Source organism: Mauremys mutica, chromosome 2, assembly GCF_020497125.1.
Source record: "Mauremys mutica isolate MM-2020 ecotype Southern chromosome 2, ASM2049712v1, whole genome shotgun sequence".
NCBI classification, from domain to species: Eukaryota; Metazoa; Chordata; order Testudines; family Geoemydidae; genus Mauremys; species Mauremys mutica.
Window position 1 is genome coordinate 56737984 of NC_059073.1, and position 12420 is coordinate 56750403.

Below are 12420 nucleotides of genomic sequence, written 5' to 3' on the forward strand. Positions count from 1 at the left end.
AAAAAAATCTGTTTTTGCAAGCATTGCTGACTCTGATTTCTGCCCACAGCATGTAACAGGATCCTCTTAAATTATGATTTTTTCAATGGAAAACTTTTACAACTCTCAAACATATTCTGTTCCAGTAGTTTATTTCTAAAAAACATTTTCTTTTAAAGTTAAGGAACGTCCATTGCACAGGCACAATAACTATATTCCAAAAATAACACTGATGATTTGCTGCAAAATCAACCTCTTTATTTGGGACAGGGTTCAGTACAACTCTAAAAGTTTTTCTAATTAATTAAATTGTGCTGCTTTTTTCTTTAGATATCAAATGGTACAAGTGGTATTTATTTGGCTTTGGATTAGTTAGATTACGGTTGGCATCCTGAAATTCTTGCAGACAATAGTTTCTATGCAGGATCAGACATGTTGATTTCTACCTTTTTTATTTCTTTTTTTTCATTTTTAACATCTGAAAGTGGTTAGTAACCAACTGGTTGCTGACTCTTTCCAAACACTATGGAGACATGACACATATAGTATATTTTTGTAAACCTCCTGCAGGCTGCTTTTTTTTTTTGTTAGCTTGATGTAGCGAGTTAAATACCAATCCATAGAAAAGTTACAAGTTCGTGTCTATGTGTCCCCCACGCCCACCTCAGCCATAATAGAAAATATCGCAGCAGCACCTGTATGTTATGAATCATCACCTGTAAAAACAAATCATTCATAATTAGTCCCAGCAAAATACTTAGAAGGTTCAAAGGAAGAGACTCTTGAATACCTTTAAGCTCTATATCCTTTTTTCCAATGTCAACATTTAAAGAATACACCCAAGTCTTGACCTATACGGGAGTAATGCTTTGCTGTGCCATTCAAACAGCTCATCCCCAAGTAACATCCAAAAGGAAAAAGGCAATCCAGAACTCTACCTTCTCCAGTTCTTCAGATCTACAGATTTGCCTAAGGCCATAGAAAAGAGGATGAGTGGAGAGGAGAGTGGGGGTTATACCATGTAATACACAAAAGCACTTTCTGCAGGGAGAGATGAAATTAAACTCCTTTTTTCTTATGTAAATCAAGTAACCATTTATACCAATTAGTATGCAACCAATGCTATTTTAGGATTTAGGTCCATGTTTATTAATAAAGTAGACAGGTCAACTCAAAAGAATACTTCACTTCCTCCCAATGCAAACAGGGCATTCCTTTTCATATAGCATACCTGGTGGGGATTTTTACTTTTTTTTTTATTCCAAATTGATAACAACTACATTAAATAAAAAGGAGCAAGAAGAATGTGAAAGCCCAATTCATTTAGTATAAAACTAGTACTGTCCAGTGCAGAATATTGTTCATTGTAACTCAGACGTGTGAAGAACAGCAGGTCCCTGCCATTCAGGCTGCCCCATCAACTGTGCATTTTAATTTGAACCACTTTTGCATTAGAACTTACTTTTTTGCCAACCCATCTTCACTAATGTTGCACCACCTAAAGCTTTCGGCCGATGCTCTACCCCCAGCTAGCCAAGCATATCAAGTGTGCCTGCAATACTCACAGGCTAATGAACAATGCACAAAAACAAAAGTAACAGCAAGACTCCTATTATCTGATCTTCCGTAAAATACAAAAACTGCCTTCTCTGGTACAGAGGAAGTGCCACTAAGCCTGCAGGTGTGAGCCAGTTAAAAGAAAAGGCTTTGGTTAAATAGATTCTTTGACTGTCAGGGATTAGAGTCATGGCACTAGTGGTAACACACATCTTTTCCTTTAATTTACAAAATTTTCTCACGAGTTTGCAAGAGTTCACCCCATCAGGGGCTTTCTGAGGCCATTGAAATGTCTTAAGTTTTAATTAAGTTGGAGTTGTCAGAAGAAAGCTTTTTTGGCACAGAGTCAGGGTCATTAATTACTGCTATCTTTGTTTCTTTCAGAAAAAAGAACTCTACTGACTTGTTGGGTTACTTATACAGCCTACATTTTCTATCCTGCAATCCTTATTCACCTCCAAGCAAGACTTGATTAAGCAGTTTACCAATTAATTCCATTTACAGATAATCTTAACTTTAGAAGCTTTTCTCAGTGCTGATTTTGGCTACAATATTAATAAATGCATCAGTTTTATTGTAATCAAAGAGTATCTTAAATTCTAGTTTTGTAATTCAAAATGGTACTGGGATCCGATTCCTGATCTTACCATCTTACACCCATCTCTTGTATAGCAGTAGTTGGATAACTAACTAATAACATTCATAAACTGATCTGCATAAATTATTCACACTCAATATTATTATTTCCAAGCTAGGAAGTATTTTTACTTGGAATATCACATTTTCTTTCACTAAAATTCACAGCTTGTTTGCAGGTACAGTACATGTGTGCGGTATGTAATTAACAGTGATTACTTTAAACAAAAAAAAACCTATAGAATAATTAGCCAATAGTTGTTGACATGTGAAGCTGTTCAGTGGCTATAGGTAAAGGGACATTGTAGGGTTTGGTTTCAGTGGATATATCCACATCACAAAAAAGCCACCATCACAACTGGCACTAATTTGCAGCCTCAAGAAAGAGCAGGACTTTGTGGGCATGGTGAGTAAACTATCCCCTCATTCCTAGAGGTTATACTCTCCCTCCAGATTGGGGGTGAGACAAAGAGTTGCATAGCACACTGCCCTGTACTGCCTGTGGAATACCCATTACTGTTGATAAACAGAAGAATTCAATTTTCACAGGTGTCATTCCTATGCCTCTTATGAGCAAAAATTCACATATAAATATTATTCTTCAAAAACAAATAAATCCTCATTTAATATACACATGTTTTTAGAAAGCCTGTTAATACTACATTTTATATAGCACTGAAATATTACCATGGCTGATCTCAGAAAGAATGATAACTATAAATCATTCTAAATACACAGCTTGTTCATCTAAATTAAGTTTGTTTTATCAAAATCCCCAAATTCCTAGAAGCCTGCAAAAGGCCTATGTTAAACTACATATTTTGTACTGTTTTTAATAAAAACATTGGCAAAATAATGTTTTTTCAGAAACCCTGACTTAGATTTCTGATTTATGGAGTATACTTTACCATTTTGAGCTAGTCAGCTCAGCAAGTGGTTGCTCAGAGACTGCAAGACTTGAAATGTCTGTGGCATGGTATAAATTATTTTGATCCTCTCTTGGGTTTTTACTTAATTTCTCACCCATTTACTGTACTTCACATAAAATGCAAAAACAAGATAGCTTTTATTTCTAAGAAACACTAGAGATAGCGTTAACCAGCTCTGGAAAGTCAAGGCACCTCCAAAGCCATAGGGGATTCCCTGTCAGGGAAGGTAGTTTGTTGCTATGTATCTGTGTATAGATGCATAATATATACAGCCCCTGGACTAGCCCAAGTCTCTGCTGTAGCTGCAATGTCCACACTGCTTTTTTTAGTGCACAAGCTTGAGTGAAACTAGTGGGTCTGTCTGCCTTGCACTGCCTTCCACACTCCCAGCTGCAGTGTAGACGTACCCTGTGTGTGTGTGTGTGTCTGGCAACTCTGCTTTCTTAATCTACTACCAGAAAAAAAAATCCTATTGAAATGAATGAAGCTATTTATTTGATAGAGTATTACAAACCTATACTAAAAAAGCTCCTAAAGCACCTCTTTTAATGTCATCCATTATTGTGATACACACCAGTCGCAACATTACCGTTCAACCTCATCGTCCAGCCCTAGTGAGTATTTCATATTTTATCATCTTATGCTTAAATAGCTTTAATGTTATAATAATAACAAAAACATCCAAATCCCCAGCAGATGTATTTGTGCCCATGGGATGAATATGTCCTGGATATAGAGCTGTCATCATACCCCTGAATTCTTATTCACTACATGCCAGTCACATTTTCACTAACTCATGAGGTGTATACCGGTGGCTTGCTATTGGCACCGTGCTTGATTGTAGTGGGAGAGTCTCAGATTCAAGACCTCTAGGGTTGTAGTCTCCTTGTATGCGTGCAAGGCTGCTATTGACATTAGTGAGAGGTACACTGTGTGCACATATGGAGCTGTGAATGGACACTTTATAACTTTGTACGTTTTTTTCCTTCGCCAGATGAGTACTTCACCCAGTCTTTCCAGGACTTGAGTTTGCTTTTATAAATTTCTCAGCAGTCAAAGAGTGTTTAAAAACCATCTCCCTTTTTAAAATAGTTTTAAAGTATAAATGCATAAATATGTATGTTAATAAGTACATAAGTACAGACATACCTTATAGACATCGTTAAAAAGGCCTGTAAGGGGCATACATGTTTTATTCTGCAGACAAATGTGCAACTTCTAGACCTTTCTGGCTATGATGACAAAGGAGAAACTTTGCAGGCTCAGCTCTGATTTCAAATACAAGGTGTGTATTTGCATGTACTTTACAAAATCTGTAGCTGGTTTAACTAGGTATGTGAGGATATGTGCCTGCACACAGTATGAGAGGTTTGAATCAAGCCCTGTATATGGATCAACACAAATTTAGCACAAGTGCTATACTAAAAAATCTTAAATTGTACAATGTTCCTCAAATTCTCAGTCTGCGTATGTGATGTAATGGTCTAGTCTTAGAACCTTGGGATGTGAAAGAAAACATGTGTGTGTTTGTTTTGATATTTATAAATAGATGCACATCATCAAGCTACCTCTGACCTTATGGATTTCCCGCTCTGTGGGTAAGTGCTTTGCTAATAAGCGTGAATTGAGGGTGGAAAAGGATGATACAATAAAGTTACAGGACCATAATCTGACCATCTACACAAGTTAGAATGTGACATTTATCCCACGGTGAAATTCTGTTTCTGATATTTATTTAGTAACAGGTATTTAAATACCTGTGTTAACAAAAGAGAGAAAAGACAACATAAGGCAGCAAGACAGGCTCATGTACCACAAGTAAAAATGGCCAGTTTCAGAGAGAGTATATAACTGTATCGACAACTTACTGAAGGTTAGCAAACCAATCCCTCCCTTCTATGCTCTTTTTCCTGTTGACATGAACAGATATTTTGTTTAAGGAAGAGAAAGGCAGAAAGTAGTAGGACACATTCATTTGAATATATATGAATTTTCAATAACGTTGATAGCCATTTTAAAAATCCCTGCCATTTGGAGATATAATCAAACATTACTGAAATACATATTTCCCCTAGTTCTCCTTTTATCAATATGTCAATAATCATGCCTAGGTACTACTGTTATATAAATAACTATGATAGACAGTGTTGCTGATGGTATGGGTGAGAGAGGTGTATTTATTTAGCAGCCAGTGTCATAGCACAGGGCTCCCATTAATGTATCCATGCAGGGAGCAGCCATGATTTGGCTGCAGGTCTGGATAGTACATGAGGGGCTCATCTAGTCCTTCTGGCAGCACTAGCTCACAGATAGGGAAGATCTGGATAGAGATGTGGTTGTCCACAACTTTCCCCACCATGTACCATCATGTTGAATAGCTGCAGCAATTACTACCTCTCTCCATGCTCCCCTAGCTCCAAGAGATGCTATTTAAAGGCCAAATAGCTTCCTTCCTTTCCCCAGAGAAGCTCTACCTCAGCAGAGCCAGTACTGAGTGAAAAGAGATGAGTCACTCATGCCAACGGCTGAGTAAAAATATTACACCTCATCTGCCATAAACAGAAGGGGTTGGATTTACCATAAAGAATATAGCTTCAAATTTGGAGGGACACCTCCTGGGGTCTGTTTGATCTGCACATAGCTCAGGTCAGAGGCGGTGTGCAAGGGTTGCTTATTGCTCCTCATGCTACTACCTCAATCATGGTGCAATCCCGTAAACAAGGCCAGTACCTTGAAGTTCTGTTAGACCAGGATGCTATAATGAACACCAGCTGCAAATGGCCTAAGGATCAAAAATGCAACTAAGGAGTGATGTGGTGTAGGAGTATTTTAATGATGCCCCTTTCCTCTGGCCAGGCCTTCTGACACTGCTATGCCAGGAGTAACATAAGATCCCATATACCAGCTCTACCCCACCGCAAGGTCACCTTGCGCCGAACTGATCATCCTTGAGCTGGTTATCATGTTTAGCTTCATACGAAGCAGTCACAGCACACTGGAAAATACGGGCCAGAAAGTCCTCAGATCTAACATATTTGGTCATGTGAAAATATTCATTCAAACAATCACTGCTGTTCATTTCCTTTCACTTGAACAGAATCATGGAAATTAGAGCTAAAAAAACTCTATAAGGTTTTTCCTACCAATGAAGTATTATTTCCTATAGTATATTCTGGAGCACATTGTCCATTCTCATTTCAAAATGACAGAGCTTCCAATGATTATTCTTGTTATTATACATTATTGTTTTATTAGATATCCAGAATGGTGTGCAATAATATACCTATGGTCTCACCATACCATATAGAGAGGAGCTCTCCTCTCCCTGGTTCCTGATATGATGCAATCTAAAATAGAACTGGCTTTTCTTTTTGGCTGCCATATCATATGGCAAACTCATTTCCAATCTGCTGTCCACTATCACTCCTAGGCCTTTTTTTTTCCAACAGCACTTCTTTACAAGCAGATCCCTCCTGCTGAATGACTGTGTTTTTCATTATTATTTCAACAGATGTATTGGATTCCATTTTGCCGAGTTGAATCTCATTTTGTTATTTCCTGTCCATACTTCTAATCTGTCCACACTCCTTTTTATCTTTTCCTTTGTCCTTGCTGGTGCTGGCAACACCTCCCAATTCAATATGAACTGCAGATTTAATGAACACGCTACTCACCCTCCTTCCAAATCCTTAATGAGATGAACAGCACAGTGGGTCCATCACTGATCCTTGCATAACACCTTTGGACATCTCACCCTATTCCAATACACCAATTACACTGCTCCAGGCAATTTTAAATCCACGTGACAATGCTCAAACCTAGGCCAATTTGATTTTCCCTCCCATTCCCCAGGAACAATTTTGTGCAACTCTTTATCAAGCCCTTTACAAAGGCAGAGACCATAGATTGCATTTAATTTCTTTCCTCCACTTTTAATTAAACAAGTTACCCAGATCACCTGGCATGATTTATTATGTTTAAACTTGTCTATTTTATTGCTCATTATTACTATGTTTCAAATGGACGCCTGGACCCCAGGCTCCCCTCCAAGTTTATGAGCACAGGGAAGCAGGTGTTCACAGAAGGAGGATTTCCACCAGGCAGCATGATCTCCCTTCCTTCCCGAACACAGAAAAGCCCCTCGACATGACATTTAGAGTCTGCAGATTAGGAAAGGGCAGAAACGAGAGCCAAGCTACACTTTTCTGGGCCCCCCCACCCCAAACACCTGGGGAAAATCGGAGCAAATTTGCAGTATGTGGGCTGCATTAACTTGCTCTGCTTTCCCTCCATGCTGCAAGGGAATGTGTGTGGTTCAAGAGCAAACTGAGGTCAGAGCTACCACTGGACGCATGGCCCCCACAGGCGCTATGGTCTCCAAGAGATCAGCAGGAGCTAGAGGGGCCAGGCCACAGAGCAGAGGCAAACCACCTGTTTGGATGCCCTGGGCTTCCTGGAGATCCCCAGGACTTGGTAAATGGCATCGCTGGCTCCTTTCTGAGAAAGGACTGGATAAAGATCTCAGAGTTTGGAGCAATAATATTCCCTACCTTATTTCTTTAAACTTTGTTGTTTTTTTCAAACAGCTCACAAACATCTTTACTCAGCCATCAAGAGACGCATATGCAGAAACGGAGTAACAGAATGACTGTATTCCTGTAGCCCTCATCCTTCACCACCCCTAGCCTTACTCTGTCACCCTGACCATTGTGTCACATCCAAAATAGGTTGTAAGTTTTTAGGGACTTTTTTATGGCTTCAGTAAAGCGCTCATCACACCACTGGATTAGAAAATAATAGATAAAACAACAAGGCGCACCACAATAATTACCACGGTTACTCTTCTCTCCTTTCTTACAGATCAGTATTAGATTTGTTTTTCCCCAGTTCTTTGATAACTCCTCAGTTGTCCATTGCTTTTCAAAAATAATTACTAGTGATTATGTAAATTCATTATCTATGTCCCTTAAGACCATTATATGCTTATCATCCAGACCTGCTGATTTGCATGTATTCTGCTTTTCGAAATATTGACTTACCTTTTTTTTAATCAACAGCTATTTTGAAAAGGTCTTAATTACTTGTTCCATTATGTTCATACTCCTTTTATTTTTCTTAGCAAAGACTGATTTTGAAAGTAGCTCAGTACATCAAACATTTCAGAATCAGCATTAATTTTGTAACCCTCTTTGTTGATTTCTCAGCTTACTTCGTCATTCTAGTATTTCTTTCTTCTCCCATATATTTGACAAAGCCATTCTTATTTCCTTTGGCCCTTTTGGTTAGTGTTAACTCACTCTGCTTTACTGCTTCTTTTCCCTGCAAGTCTTAATGACTTTTAATATTCTTCATTGTTTCCCTCCTCAACTCTTGTTCCAGTAAAGATTCTTTTATACCCTGAGATCTTTGAGCAGCCCCTTCTGACACTATACTGGCAGTGCCTTGTCCCTTGCATTTTTCTTTTTAAGTGGAATTGTAATTTGATACACTTTAATTCGGGAAGAGAGCATGACCTAGTTATTATAGCTGGGGAATATGACTTGGGACATCTGAATTCTATATTCAGATCTGTCAGTGAGCTGTGGAACCGTGACATGTCACTTGACTTTCCCGTGCCTCGGTTTACCCATCTATAAAATGGATTTCAAAATTATTTACCTACTCTGAAGAGTGTGGTAAGACTTATTTAATATTTGTAAAGTGCTTTAAGAGCCTCATATGAAAGATGTTATAAACATGCAAATTGTTATTATTTAGTTTTTCACTGATTCGTAGATTCCAAGGCCAAAAGGGACCATTGCAATCATCTAGTCTGACTTCCTGTATAACACAGGTCATAGGACTTCCCCAGTATAACTCCTAGAGCACATACCAGTGTATTACAGTTTCAGAGCTATCTCTAGTTGTAAAACCTCTGAATGAGACCAGTGGGTCAAAATCCCCCCATCCCTTATGCCCCTCCCCAGCCCTGAGCATAGTTGCACCAATGGGGTGAATCAAGCAAAACACTCCCTTATCTACATTAGGTATGCTGTTATCTGATTAACTATGGCTAGCTACAAAATATCCACAAATACTCAAGATGTTTGATCATTTCCTATATGTATGAATCTTTACAAAAGGCTGGATTTTGAATATAAAGGGTTTTACAATTATATTTACTGCCTATAGCAGGACTGGTAATACTCCAGTAAAATTCTGCACCTCCACATGCTGAGTTATAAAAGAAACATTTAAAACTGTAAACTGCAAAATATGACAAGTATCTTACCAAAAAAAAAAAAAAAAAGTAAACTGCTAAAATGTGTGCCCAGGAAAGCAACAGTCAACACAACAGTTCCTGAGATATGGACAATATGAAGAGAGGTACAGAATAAGGCCACAAAGACAATTCCCCTTCAAAGGACTGGTGGAGGACAGCGGAACTAGACTGAGGACTAAATTCTGTTCCTACACAGATGGAGCTAAGGAACACCCCCTTGGAATGAAAATAAAGCTAAAACTGAAAAATAAAATGTCATTTCAAAAGCGCTGGCTATCCAAATCCTGTAAGTCCAAACAAACCTATTCAAAAGCACACCAAAACAAACATTAATGTGTTGATCAATCCTCCTCTCTTGAGCTCTCTGCTTTTCCAGGTGGCTGCCGTCAGATCTCTTGGAATAATAGAGTACTCAAATATTTGATAGTTAATTGTTCTGGATTACTGTTTGGCAATCAACCAACTGCCTGGCCTGGGGACACATCATTTTATTTAATGGTTTATCACCAGGAACTCACCAGCATGCAGACATAGATCACCACTCCCTTGCTGCCAAGAAACAGCAAGGACACTGAAAAGGCTGATGACACCTGGGAGACTCTTCATCTAACTTACCTACACAGGGAAGTGATCATTTAAAAGGGCAGACACTAAAGACAACGGGGAAAAGTAGAAATGACAAAAACACAGAAATCCTCTAGTGATGAGACACTTTTTCTCTAATGGAAAAATCACCTAAATTCAAATTCAGGAAGCTTTTCAAGGTTAATTACTATTATTCTTAGAATGCTTGTTATTCTGGGGCTAACATGGCTACAACCAACACTGCACACTTACTGTGTGTATAATTTAAGGGGGGGAAATAAAGTGTGCTGCACCAAAATAATGTCCAGGAAATAATTTATTGAGTTGACATTTTGATTAAAAAACAAACAAAACAAAACAAAAACACTTTTTTTTAAAAACTCCTATGTAAATTAATTCACCCCCAAGCAACATACAGAAAGGCCTCAGACATGTCTCAACACAATGTACAGTTCATAATGTTCAACTTCTATGGCTATAGGCCCTCTGTAAATCAATAAAAATAAACAAAATTGCACTTTGCCCAACTCAGAAACGCAGTCTCCCTTTCCTCTTTGATACTCTTCAATTGAAGAGAAATGTTGTTACTCCAATTGTCTCCCCCGATGTCCTAATGTGGAATGTGGGTTATTTCACTGATACAACGATACACAGCAAGGTGGTGAAAAGTTTACAGGGACCACAGGTGGGGGGAAAAAAAAATCAACAGATCTTCCTGCCACAGCTCTGTTTCCGAGCTCCGTGAGGAAGAATAAGAATAGACCCATCACAGGGTCAAAAATGACCCTATTTCTACCTCCACAGAAAAAGGTGACTGAGGAAAAGGAAGTCTCCACCAATTAAAAGGCTCCCTCCCCAGAAACAGGTGTCTTTATTTTTAAATAAACTTTGCCATTAGTCTAGACTGGAACCTCTTTCTCTGCCCTTCCCAGTTCCAGCCTGAGACGTTCCACCCCCTGCAGACTGCATGACCTCAACATAGAAAGATGGCCCAAAACTGAAAGTGCATAACCAAGTGAGCTCATTTGCTCTCCTCCCACAATGAGACAGAGCTCCCAGATGTACAGGGTTTGTCTGGATGTCTTTGGCATTCTGCCTCATGCCAATCTTTCTCCTTTCTAGGCTGGCTTGCTGCAGAATCAGTATTTTTAGCCATTGCTGATTTGTTGGAAGACCTTAGAATGTTAGGCATAACAGGACTTTGTCTGAGGAAGGGGCTCTTATATCATCAGAAATACAGTTCTGAACTTTGTTTTTCGTAAAGCATCAACATAATGAATAATAGTTTAACATTCCAAATCATGACTGCTTTTCCCTAATCAAGTGCTTAGTGAGCAAGCCTGACGTATATTATGTATCATATACTTACAGAGAAGCACACAAATATCTATCCATACCTCCTAATAAATACGCATATAGTATATTTCTGTAAGACACTTTTTATTACTTCATACAAACCACTGTATAAAAATAAATTATATATAAAAATGTGTACAACAAAATATATCACCTATGTATGTGTATATATGTATTTATACAGACACACAACAGGTAGATATTTGATAGATATAAGTATATACGTGCATGCACACACACGTACACACAAAATAAACGCTGTTGCATAAATCAGATTAATTCCATTTATGACTCACTTAAATTCAAACTAGCATCTTAAAAACTTTGTATTTTAATGTCTATTTTAAATTTTACAGCCCTCCCAACCTCCAACCAGCAGAAGGAACTAAAAAAATTGGCTGCCATATCAAACAGCTAGAAGGAGATCATACATGAGATTCATGGAGCAAACACACATGGTAAAGGCAACCTAACATGTGAGAAATGATCAGTGAGGTCAGGGCGACTGAGACATCTTGCATAGAGCTATGAGGAGCAAAGTACAATATAAATTTAGCAAACAATTTGCCTCCTGGCACTACCAATTGTAATGTCATAAAGGTCACAGCTAACTTCTAAAATAAATCTGATATGATCTTTTGGGGCATGATACATATTGTGTATGATAGTTGTAATTTACCTTCCTCAAAAAACTTATGTAAAAGACATAACATCTGGTTTTCCCTGGGATCCTGCTTTTTACTTAATTTTCCTGTAAGGCTGACTGAGACACAAAGATGACAACAACTAGAATATGTAGATTAGCTCTGACCACTAGACCATATGACTTCAGATTATTTAAATATCTATATGAACAACAAATACATCTCTAAGGACCAAATCTTACAGTCCTTACACAGGCAAAATTCCCATCAACTGCCATAGGGCTGCAGGATTGACCATTAGTTTGATATATAGAAAGGTTCAGAGAATCTTTTCTAAGCACAAATGTGGAAATTCTCCTTAGACTGGAGAAGTCTTCAGGGAAAAGCTTTCTGATACCACAAGCATCCAAGACACCAATCTTGGTTAATCACTAACAGGTTAGCATCTCTGAAAATAATACTGTCTAACAGC

General features: G+C 38.3%; 1 protein-coding gene across 1 annotated transcript in view; it reads right to left on the reverse strand.

Annotated features, from left to right (window-relative positions):
- Nucleotides 1-12420, reverse strand: part of ZFHX4 (zinc finger homeobox 4) — a 175815-nt gene that overhangs the window by 90264 nt on the left and 73131 nt on the right. The gene's annotated exons all lie outside the window — the stretch shown is intronic.